Below are 11,636 nucleotides of genomic sequence, written 5' to 3' on the forward strand. Positions count from 1 at the left end.
CCCGGTTCTGATGACTAGGCAGCCCCCTTGCCCCTGAGGCCTAGCCTCACCCCCACCCCATCATGCTTTAGTTCTGGTTGCTAAACCCTTGCCTTTTCTCTTGTGCTTGCTTTTGGGACCTTTAACCTAGATGGGGAATTGAGACATAAGCAATTTGAGAACCATCCAGGGTAGTACATGATAAAGTGTTAGGTTGGGTGGTATAGACTACAAGGATGCTGTGGAGGGAAAAGTGATTAGAATTAGTCAAGGAGAGCTGCTTGGAGGAAGCAGGGCTGGGATAGGGAGCATTTGCACTGGCAGAAGGTGGAAGGGAAAAACTGGAGTCTGGTCTGGTCACCTTCCTAGACCCTTGGCCTCCTAAAACTCACTTTACAATCTAGTTCTAGTTCCCAGTTCCTTACTGTCTGTCCTGTCCCACAGCAGTTAACTGGGTCATGTCTGGCTGTATCTGGAGAGACGGCAATGCCTACTGAAACTGAGGACAGAACTTCCAGTCAAGATGGCAGGATAGACAGTCCCCAGCATCACTCTCTCTCACAAATCAACCAATTTACAACTATAAAAAAGCAATAACAGCCAAGCAGAGGCTTCTAGAGCTCAAGGGAAGAGGACAAGAAACCTACTGAGTGCATGAAGGCAGGAGAAGCCATGATGACAGAAAGAAAGAACCTCTCCAACTGTTTGGAGTCCTGGCTACTTCCAGGCTGGAGCTGCTGAGTGCTCAGAGCGGGAGCCGGTAAAAGCTGTAGCTGTGCCCTTTGGATGGAGTTGCTTGGAGGCAGCAGGGGAGATGAGGGCCTTGGTGGCCCCCAGGCCAGCAAGATCACTAATAGGGTTCCCGTGGACCCACATAGGAGCTAGGAGCCACAATAACTGAAAAAAGGAGCCACTCAGAGGCTGGTGAGTCATCACAAGGGACTGGAGCATGGCCCATCCCATGGGAAGTGTTTGCAGCACAAGTGGTGGGGGAGACAGGCCCACCAGGGGAACACTGGGACACAGCAAGGACAGCTGATCTGCATCCCAATCAGTGAAGGACCACTCAGAGGAGACTGGTCAGGAATATAGAACTACATGAGGTGCAGTTTGATGAAAAGATTAGGTCCAGATCAGACTTTCTACACAACCCAAGTGCACCAGGTCTCTGGAGAGCCAGAAGTACCAATAAAGTCAACTATTAAAACCTGAGCTACACAAAAAGCCTTCCCCAGGGAGTCAGCAGCAAAACAGCAATTCCATTCAACCACACAGCTCAAGTACTGGTCCCCACAGGAAGTTCCCCCATTTTAGAAGTAACCAAATGACAACAAATTGGTTCCAGCACAGAGTTTAAGTGGTGGGAACAGCAAATAATCCAACATGGAACTGGAAGAAAAAACAAAATACCCACAACCAGAGACAAAGTTTGATTTTAACTAGTAAAGGTCTCATTTCACCAAAGAACACCTATAACACCTAGAAGGACAGGAAGTCCCCGGGCTACCAAGCCATAAAGCAGGGAGGGCCAGGGGCCTCAGCAATGCCCCTGACACTCACAACCAGCCGAAGGGTGGGAGCCTCGGACCTTGGCCACACCCTCTGACATGCGCGATCACCCCAGCATTGACCACAAGCTGCCACAGGAAGTGCTCCAGGCTCTCCTGAGCCAGGGTGGTGGGGGGCCAAGGGCCTCGGCCATGCCCTCCTGACATGTACAACCAGCCCAGTGACAACCACCAAGCTGCAGCAAGAAGGGACCCAGGTTCCCGAGCTGGGGTGGTGGGAGACAAGGGCTTTTGCCACATCTCTCTGACATCTGCACCCAGCCTGGCAATAACCAAGCCACCACTGGAAGCCCCCTGGTCTCCCCTGTGGGAATGAGGGGGGTGCCACAGGCCTCAATCTGACCCCTCCTCCTTCCTCCTCCTTCCATCCCATTTCCTTCCCCTTTCCCCTCTCCCCCTCCATCCCAACTGTTCTGTAACATCCTAGAATGTAAAAAAATAATATTAATTTTAAAAAAAAGAAAGAAAACGAGGACAGCAGTGGCATCTCTGATCTAGAGGGCAGCACATTGATGCCGTCTGTTGCTGGGCAGTCAGTTGGAGCACTACTGAGAGACCCCTTGAGATGAAAGTATTGCTGGATCTTTAAAGTCGACACCATCATCATTTAAAGCCAGTTGCCTCATTCTTCTTGGAAACTTACCAAGAGTAAAAAGATCAGACCTCATTGTCTTTCACAAACCCTCAGCATCAGGTTCAACTTGGGGTGAATCAAATTGCTCCCATAATCCTTTAGCAACTGTTTGCTGGCAGCTCACCACTCCTCTGGCTTGGAGTTGACCACTCCTGCTCTCAAAACGACAGACCACGGGCCGGTCCGTGGCTCTCTTGGGAGAGTGCAGTGCTGATAACACCACGGCCACGGGTTCAGATCCTACAGAAAACAAAATAATACTGACAGACCATGGACATGGATAGTGGACAAGATTTGTCTGTACCAGTGCTTCTCAAACTATTTACGGTAAAAGACCACTTATTTATTTTTATTTTTTTAATTTCCAATCTGTCATGGACAGATACTTTTGCAAATTTTTAAAAAAGAGAATCACTAGAAATTGATCACGTGCTTGGAGGACACAGCAACATCAAATTTCTATAAATGTTTCTAAATTCTCCATTTCTTTTCTTATCTTGTTGGACTGTAACCAGTCCACAGCCCACACTGTTCTAGGCCTCTCTGGGCTCCATCTGCTCTGTGAGGAGATACTGACAGCATGGACAGTGGGCTCCCTAAGAAAGGCTGGCTCTATTGAGATTCTTTCCATTCCCTGCCCAAAGCAACGATGGAAGGGATGCCAGACCACTAGAAGATCTGCCACTTGCTTACAGTCATGTGACCTTGGACAAGTTATTTAACCTCTCTGAGTCTTAGTTCCTGCATTTATAAAATGAGGATAGTATCTAATAGCACCTTTCTTGCAAGGTTGTTGTGAGCATCCAATGAGATGCAATACATGGAAAGCACTTAGCACAGTGTCTGGCACATTGCTAGCTCTTACTGTGCACTTACTACAATATTGTCTGTGGGGCAGATGGATTAGAGGCAGTACCATGTATTGGTTAAGAGCCCAGGTTTAGGAGTCATTCCATTTTTGGCTTGGAATGCCACCATGGCCACCTACTAGCTGCATAATGTTGGTTAAGTTACTTCCCAGAAGCACCGTTTTGTCATCTGTAGAATGGCGATAACACTAGTAGCTATCTCATAGGGCTGTGAGGTGATTCAGTGCTTAGCTTCGTGTCTTATACATAGTAAGGGCTTGATGACTGGTAGTTAGATTCCAATTATGCCCACATCCTCCCTCTAATCCTAAACTATACTTTGCCATAGACAACCCTGAGAGAAAGGTGCCCCTAACTGAGAGAAGAAGATTCAGCAATCTTCCTCTATTCTGATGTCTAAAACCAAAAAGGATGTGTTGCTGACCCAGCCTGTTGTAAATTAGATGCTCCCCCAACTTCACTGAGGCTTAATCCCCACTGTAACTGTTGAGGGTGGGCAATCCTATTACGATAATTGAAAGGTGGGGCCTTGAAAAGGTGATTTGATTGTAGGACCATGCCATAGTGAATGGATTAATAAAGGTGGTCAGGGGCATGGTTTGGAGGGCTTTAAAAGGAGTGTGAATGAGGAGGTTAGTCTCTGTTCCACCATTTCTGCCATGTGAGACCCTTGGGTCACTATCACTACCACCAAGACCCTCATCAGCTGTGTTCACTGGACTTTGGACTTCCCAAGCTCAGAAACTGAAAGCAATAAATTTCATTTTCTTTATAAATTATTCAGTTCCAGAGATTTTGTTATAAGCAACAGAAACGGACTAATACACAGCAAGAATCTTTTGTTATAACAAGAGGAGCATGGGCATTGGAGTCAAACAGACTTGTTTGAATACTGGCTCAATCACATACTAGCTATGAATCCTCGATTAAGTTTCTTTACCTTTCAGTGCTTCAGTTCTTACTGTAAAATGGGACCAATGCAATGAATGAATTGTCTCCAAAATGTGATGTGCAAGATGATTCATTGAGGCCTGGAAAGAAAATATTAGAATTTCTATTTAAATGTATTTGGTAACAAAAATATAAAAGAGATTAAACTAACATACACAACACATGTGTTGAAATGGCTTTGCCCATTTGTAAGATGGTCACTGATGGATATCCTGGAAGAACAGAAATCCCACAACACGGAAGGGTTCGTGGTGATGCCTGTACTCTTTCATTTTATTTTTAGCCTCTTCCAAAGTTCTGCAATTTCTATGTTGGGCTGTGAATTTACAAATTATATCATCTGGTTTTAACTAAACCAATCCTCCTTAAACGGAAAAGTGGCTTGAAAAGATTTCTACAAACAAACCACAGTCAGAATGAAGATAATATGAAGAACACAAGTGGGCAAGAGGAAAATGACAAAATTCATGCACGTCCCATTCCTAGCATGAGCTCTTCATCAGCCCCAGTACAAAGTAAAAATAACAATGAACAAATTGGTTCTGATAAGAAATCAGCCAAAATAGAAAAAGAAAGAAAATATCAAGAAAGCTACTGAAAGTATGATTTACATCCACTACTGTTAATAATAAACTCACTTTAAGTGCATACTTTGCCTTGAGAGATTAGCTAATAATAGTACAAAGCCATCAGAATTAGCAAGATCTTCAAAATCTAAGCATCTACAAAACGGATGCTTAGCAAAGTATGGTGATAGAATTCAAGATGTTGGTTACTTTTTGCAGCAGTTTCGAAACATGTCTGCAAATTCTTTGATGCTCCTTTTGAGAGGAGGAGTTTATGTCTCCTTCCCTTGAATCTAGCATCCAACAGAGTAAAGTAGAACTGATGTTGCTGCCTTGGGTTGAATGTCTCCCCAAAACTTAATCCCCACTGTAACTGTTGAGGATGGGAAATCCTATTATGGTAATCGAAAGGTGGGACCTTGAAGAGGTGAGATTAGATTGTAGGACCGTGCTGTAGTGAATGGATTAATAATGGTGGTCGGAGGCGTGGTTCTGAGGGCTTTAAAAGGGGAGTACAAAGAGTCTGTCTGTCTCTCTGTGCTCCACCATTTTCTGCCATGTGAGACCCTGCATTGCTGTAGCGTCACCTCACCAGATGTATTCCCTGGACCTTGGACTTCCCTGCCTCCAAAACTGTAAGCAATAAATTTCATTTTCTTATAAATTATCCAGTTCCAGCTATTTTGTTATAAGCAACAGAAGTGGACTAAGACAGTTGCCTGACTTACAAAGCTAGATCATAAATACATGGAGAGGCCACCTATAAGTGTTCTGGCCAGCAGCCATCATCAAATGACAGACATGTGAAGAAAGACATTTCACTCCCCAGTGTCGAGTCACCCCCAGCCATCATGTCTTCTCAGCCAATGTGCCAAACATCATGGAGCAGATGCAAGCCACCTCCATGGGCCCTATCTGCATTCTTGACCTCCAGAATCCATGAGCATAAAACAGTGGTTATTTTTTGCCATTGTTTTGGGATGATTTGTTACACGGCAATAAGAACTGGAGGAGTAATGATAGGGAGGGGTGACAGAGGAAGCTTCTGGGTGCTGTGATATTCTATTTCTCGATCTCGGTGCTGGTTACAGAGGTGTGTTCCATTTGTGAAAATTTGTCAAGCTGTACATTTATGATTTGCATGTATGTCATAATTTTTTTAAAGTTTACATAAAAAACCCAGGCATCCAAAACATAAAGACAAATCTCTACTATTTTTTCAGCAATGTTTAAAATCATGTGATTTTCAATATAATACATTATTAGATCTCACTGAACATAAAGATACATGTTTAGAAGCTTCATTTGAAGTTTCTTACTAATAACAAAAAACAAAAGTTCACAAATCTCTTTGGGGAAACACTTATTTTTCCTATCATGATTGAAATGGTCAAAATAATCCATGTGAAATAATATGGTGACAAACTAAAATGCATTGTTTTTGTCAGCAAATATTCCTGGAAGACATCTAGAAAACACCGCTGAAGATTTAAACGAAAGTATTAGGATAAATGACATAAAGTAGGAAGTTTTCTGTACAGTTGGATAAACCATCTCTAACATTTTCAGCTTTGTATTTGCTAGATTCTGTTTCAATAATAAAATCCACAAAGAACTACTTCTTTGTGGACTACTAAAAGAAAGATGTAAAGATGAAGATATATTATGGACAGCAAATGACTGGTTTTTTATTTTTTATTTTTTTATTTTATTTTTTTTTAAATTTTATTTTCTCGATATACATTGTGGCTGATTATTGCTCCCCATCACCAAGACCTCCCTCCCTTCTCCCTCCCCCCCTCCCCCCCAACAATGTCCTTTCTGTTTGCTTGTCATATCAACTTCAAGTAATTGTGGTTGTTATATCTTCTTCCCCCCCCTGGTTTTGTGTGTGTGTGTGTGTGTGTGTGTGTGTGTGTGTGAGTTTATATATTAATTTTTAGCTCCCACCAATAAGTGAGAACATGTGATATTTCTCTTTCTGTGCCTGACTTGTTTCACTTAATATAATTCTCTCGAGGTCCATCCATGTTGTTGCAAATGGCAGTATTTCATTCGTTTTTATAGCTGAGTAGTATTCCATTGTGTAGATGTACCACATTTTCCGTATCCACTCATCTGATGATGGACATTTGGGCTGGTTCCAACTCTTGGCTATTGTAAAGAGTGCTGCGATGAACATTGGGGAACAGGTATACCTTCGACTTGATGATTTCCATTCCTCTGAGTATATTCCCAACAGTGGGATAGCTGGGTTGTATGGTAGATCTATCTGCAATTGTTTGAGGAACCTCCATACCATTTTCCATAGAGGCTGCAACATTTTGCAGTCCCACCAACAATGTATGAGAGTTCCTTTTTCTCCGCAACCTCGCCAGCATTTATCGTTCAGAGTCTTTTGGATTTTAGCCATCCTAACTGGGGTTAGATGGTATCTCAGTGTGGTTTTGATTTGCATTTCCCGGATGCTGAGTGATGTTGAGCATTTTTTCATATGTCTGTTGGCCATTTGTATATCTTCCTTAGAGAAATGCCTACTTAGCTCTTTTGCCCATTTTTTAATTGGGTTGCTTGTTTTCTTCTAGTAAAGTTGTTTGAGTTCCTTGTATATTCTGGATATTAATCCTTTGTCAGATGTATATTTTGCAAATATTTTCTCCCACTCTGTTGGTTGTCTTTTAACTCTGTTAATTGTTTATTTGGCTGTGCAGAAGCTTTTTAGTTTGATATAATCCCATTTGTTTATTTTTCCTTTAGTTGCCCGTGCTTTTAGGGTCGTGTTCATGAAGTCTGTGTCCAGTCCTATTTCCTGAAGTGTTTCTCCTATGTTCTCTTTAAGAAGTTTTATTGTTTCAGGGTGTATATTTAAATCCTTAATCCATTATGAGTTGATTTTAGTATACGGTGAGAGGTATGGGTTTAGTTTCATTCTCCTGCATATCGATATCCAGTTATCCCAGCACCACTTGCTGAAGAGGCAGTCCCTTCCCCAGTGAATAGGCTTGGTGCCTTTGTCAAAGATCAGATGGAAGTAAGTGTGTGGGTTGATTCCTGGATTCTCTATTCTATTCCATTGGTCAGTGTGTCTGTTTTTATGCCAGTACCATACTGTTTTGGTTATTATAGCTTTGTAGTATAGCTTAAAGTCAGGTAGTGTTATGCCTCCAGCTTTATTTTTTTTGCTCAGCATTGCTTTGGCTATGCGTGGTCTTTTATTGTTCCATATAAATGACTGGATAGTTTTTTCCATTTCTGAGAAAAATGTCTTTGGAATTTTGATGGGGATTGCATTGAATTTGTATATCACTTTGGGTAGTGTGGACATTTTCACTATGTTGATTCTTCCAATCCAAGAGCATGGGATATCTTTCCATCTTCTTGTATCCTCTCTAATTTCTCTCAGCAGTGGTTTGTAGTTCTCATTATAGAGATTTTTCACCTCCTTGGTTAACTCATTTCCTAAGTATTTTACTTTTTTGGTGGCTATTGTAAATGGGCAGGCTTTCTTGATTTCTCGTTCTGCATGTTCACTATTGGAGAAAAGAAATGCTACTGATTTTTGTGTGTTGATTTTGTATCCTGCTACTGTGCTGAAATCATTTATCAATTCCAGGAGTTTTTTTGTAGAGGTTTTAGGCTGTTCGATATATAGGATCATGAAATGACTGTTTTTTAAAAAAATTTCTTGTGCAAAAACTGGTAATACAGATTTCTACACTGATGAAGTGCTGCTCTGACAGGATTTTTTTTCAGAAAAGGGGGTATGGATTTTAAGGTAAGTTTATTGAGAGAGTTGGTGAGCTATTACAGCAAAGATATTGAAGCCTGCAATGTGCAAAGTGTTATAGAATTCATCAAAATGGTTAACGATATTAAACAAGACTTTTGATATACAGTAAAAATCTTTACAGTACTTGATTTTGTAAGTCCTTGAAAGAGTTTTCAAACTAAAAGATGCACTTTTTTTTTTTCCACACATGGATATGCGTTTCAAATTCACTGGCTTTTCAGTGGTGTCCTGTAGTTGTCAGCAGACTTTTAAAAAATATATAACAAACACACCCAGCCCAGTTCTTCAAGGTAAAGTTGATGTTTTAATCATGAGTGAGAATGTAACTGTTTCGAAAGAAAACTCAGTACATGCAGAGAACATTTGGAAAACGGATGTTTTTGTTTTCATTGTTATGTAATTTTGTGGCCAAAAATGATGTAAGTAGCATACCTAGAAAACCTTTTATATCTGCACACTTAAAAACATGGGAAAGAAAAATTCCTTGCTCATTTTAAAATCTTTCAAATGTAAAGTTTTTGTGGGTTTTGAACACATTTGTTACAAACACAGAAGAGCAAGAGCTGCTGATTGGTTTGCAAGAACAAATGATTGACCTCAGGAAAGGTGCACATTTACCAGCTGAATGTCATCAAAAATATTTACATAATTGGTGGGTGGAATTGAGAAATGAGAATCATGATGTAGTAAACTCAGCCAATGAAATGTTTCTTCTGTTTGCAGCTGTGTATCTTTGTGACACATCTTTTTTTACCAGTGACAGCCACTGAACCTGAGTACTAAAATAAACTAAACTTGGAACCACACCTTCACATAGCTGTATTAATGTTAACCCAAGATTTAAAAAAAATGAAGCACATGCGATCAAATTCTCTTGTGAAAAAAATGTATTAATAATAACATTTTAATGAATATCCAAATAGTTTTTGTACGATAAGCATTTAAATTTTTTAAAAATTATTTTAAAATATTTTTTTAAAAGGCAGAGAAAAATCAATGTAAGAATGTTCAGATTGGGAAAAGAGCCACATCAGAAAATGAGAGCCAGCTTTATTTAAGCTATGAATCAAAACATACATATATTCTGTTTGCCTGAAATACTAATTAAAGGTGGTAGCAAGAAAATAAAAAGATTTTTGTATACTCAAAAAATAAACAAGTAAAATATTTTTATTTCATCTTTGTCTCATCCTTTTAAAATTTCCTTTTTGCATATGCTTTATAATGTACATAATACATTGGTAGAGTAATACACATATATCATTTTGAAATTACAAAACACCCAAATATTGAGAAGACCAGCTCAAAGTATTTTTTTCAATATGAAGAAAAGTCATAAGGAATTTATTGTTTAATGTGCGGCGAGGGGGCAAAGCACAGAGGAATCACAAGAGAGTAATGTCCCCTCAAAATATTTTTGCTATAGGAGTGTGCGATCAAAAAAGTTAAAAGACCATTGCTTTAATAGTATCTGCCGGAGTTGCATGCGCGGTGGGGGCAGAGGCTGGCGGGGACTGTGCGATCACCTGGGTTTGGGAAATGGCTGCTGTCATTTCTGGATACAGTGGGGCTGATTGCAAAGGAGACCCGAGGAACAGTGCCAAGTTAGATGCCGATTACCCACTTGGAGTCCTTTATTGCAGAGTCTGTTCATTACCAACAAACGGAGACAATGGTTAGAGAAGAATTTTCCAAATGAGTTTGCAAAACTTACCATAGAAAATTCACCCGAAAAAGAAGCAGGAATTAGTGAGGGTCAAGGAACAGCAGGGGAAGAAGAGGAAAAGAAAAAAGAGAGGTGGAAGGGGTCACACACACACACACACACACACACACACACACACACACACACAAAACGGGGGGGTGGGGGAAGAAGATATAACAACCACAATTACTTGAAGTTGATACGACAAGCAAACAGAAAGGACATTGTTGGGGGGGAGGGGGAGAGGGAGAAGGGAGGGAGGTATTGGTGATGGGGAGCAATAATCAGCCACAATGTATATCGACAAAATAAAATTAAAAAAAAAAAAAAAAAGGAAGGGGTCAAATAAAACAAATAAAGAAGACTACTACAAAAAGGTTACTATAGCCAAAATTCCCCAAGGAAAAAAGAAATATGCAACAAGAGTGTGTGGTCTTGCAACTTTTGAAATGGATCTTAAGGAAACACAAAGATTTTTTGTTCAGCAATTTTCCTATGGTGCCTCAGTGACAGAAGAGGATGAAATCATCATTCAGGGAGACTAACAGATGACATAATTGATGTCATTCAGGAAAAATGGCCAGAGGTGGATGATGGCAGCATCAAAGATCTTGGAGAAGTAAAGAAGTGATGTTAAAAATTTGCCTGTATTTAATGATCTGAACAGAGAGTTGATATGGCCAAAGGGAGAGAGGCCTTTAAATACGTATACATACTTTTCCTGCAGTAAAACTGTAGACTACCCTTGTCCTTGGCATCTTCGCTGCTCCTCACAAGGCTGCTTGTTTTTTTTTATTGCCAGAGTCTAATAAACGGGGGAGACTGTCATGCTGCTGCATGAAAAAGAATTAAGTCAAATAAAAAATTTCGATCATTTGGTACTGACTTTTATCTTTCTCTTTTTTTAACATTTGATTTTTGGAAAAACACTGTAGACTTTTTTGTGGGAAGCATTTCTGTTGATTATTTTACTGATCTAAAGCTGGGTGACGTTTTAAAAAAAGTTTTGAATTTGGCTTTCTCACCTGTAATGTGTCTCCTTGCTTCTTCAGGGTGATAGTTTTGAGATCGGTGAAAATCTAATAGATTTGTGGTTGAATTTGCTTCATTGTTACCACCAAAGACCACTTTGTGGGCACAGTAAGATACTGTTGGTAGGAGTTGTTCAAGCTATCCTGGAGAATATTTGGTAAAGTATATTAAAAGCCTCAAAACCATGCGCACTGTTTAACCCAGTACGCCACTTTGTTGACATTTTTCTAAAGTAATAATCAGTCTTGCATAAAACTTATGGACGAGGGTGTTCATCACAACGTTATTCATAATAGCAAAACACTGCAAGTGATATAAACGAACAATTGGGAAATGGTTAAAGAAGTGATGGTGCATCACTTGGTGATAAAATATTATGCATATATTTAAAAATCATCTTTTCCAAGAATACTTAGAAACATGTTTGGTACTAGCAAGTGGGGGCAGACTTCAAATCCGTTTTAGATGTTCATTATTATCATTGTTATGAGTGGAACAGTGACGCTGAGAGTTGTTCTGACTATAAATTACTTGAGCAAAAT

General features: G+C 40.1%; 1 pseudogene; it reads left to right on the plus strand.

Moving 5' to 3' along the window:
- Window positions 1–9,890: 9,890 nt before the first annotated feature.
- LOC134368704 (density-regulated protein-like) lies at window positions 9,891–10,693 on the plus strand (annotated as a pseudogene).
- Window positions 10,694–11,636: the final 943 nt, after the last annotated feature.

This window comes from Cynocephalus volans, chromosome X (genome assembly GCF_027409185.1).
Source record: "Cynocephalus volans isolate mCynVol1 chromosome X, mCynVol1.pri, whole genome shotgun sequence".
NCBI lineage: Eukaryota > Metazoa > Chordata > Mammalia > Dermoptera > Cynocephalidae > Cynocephalus > Cynocephalus volans.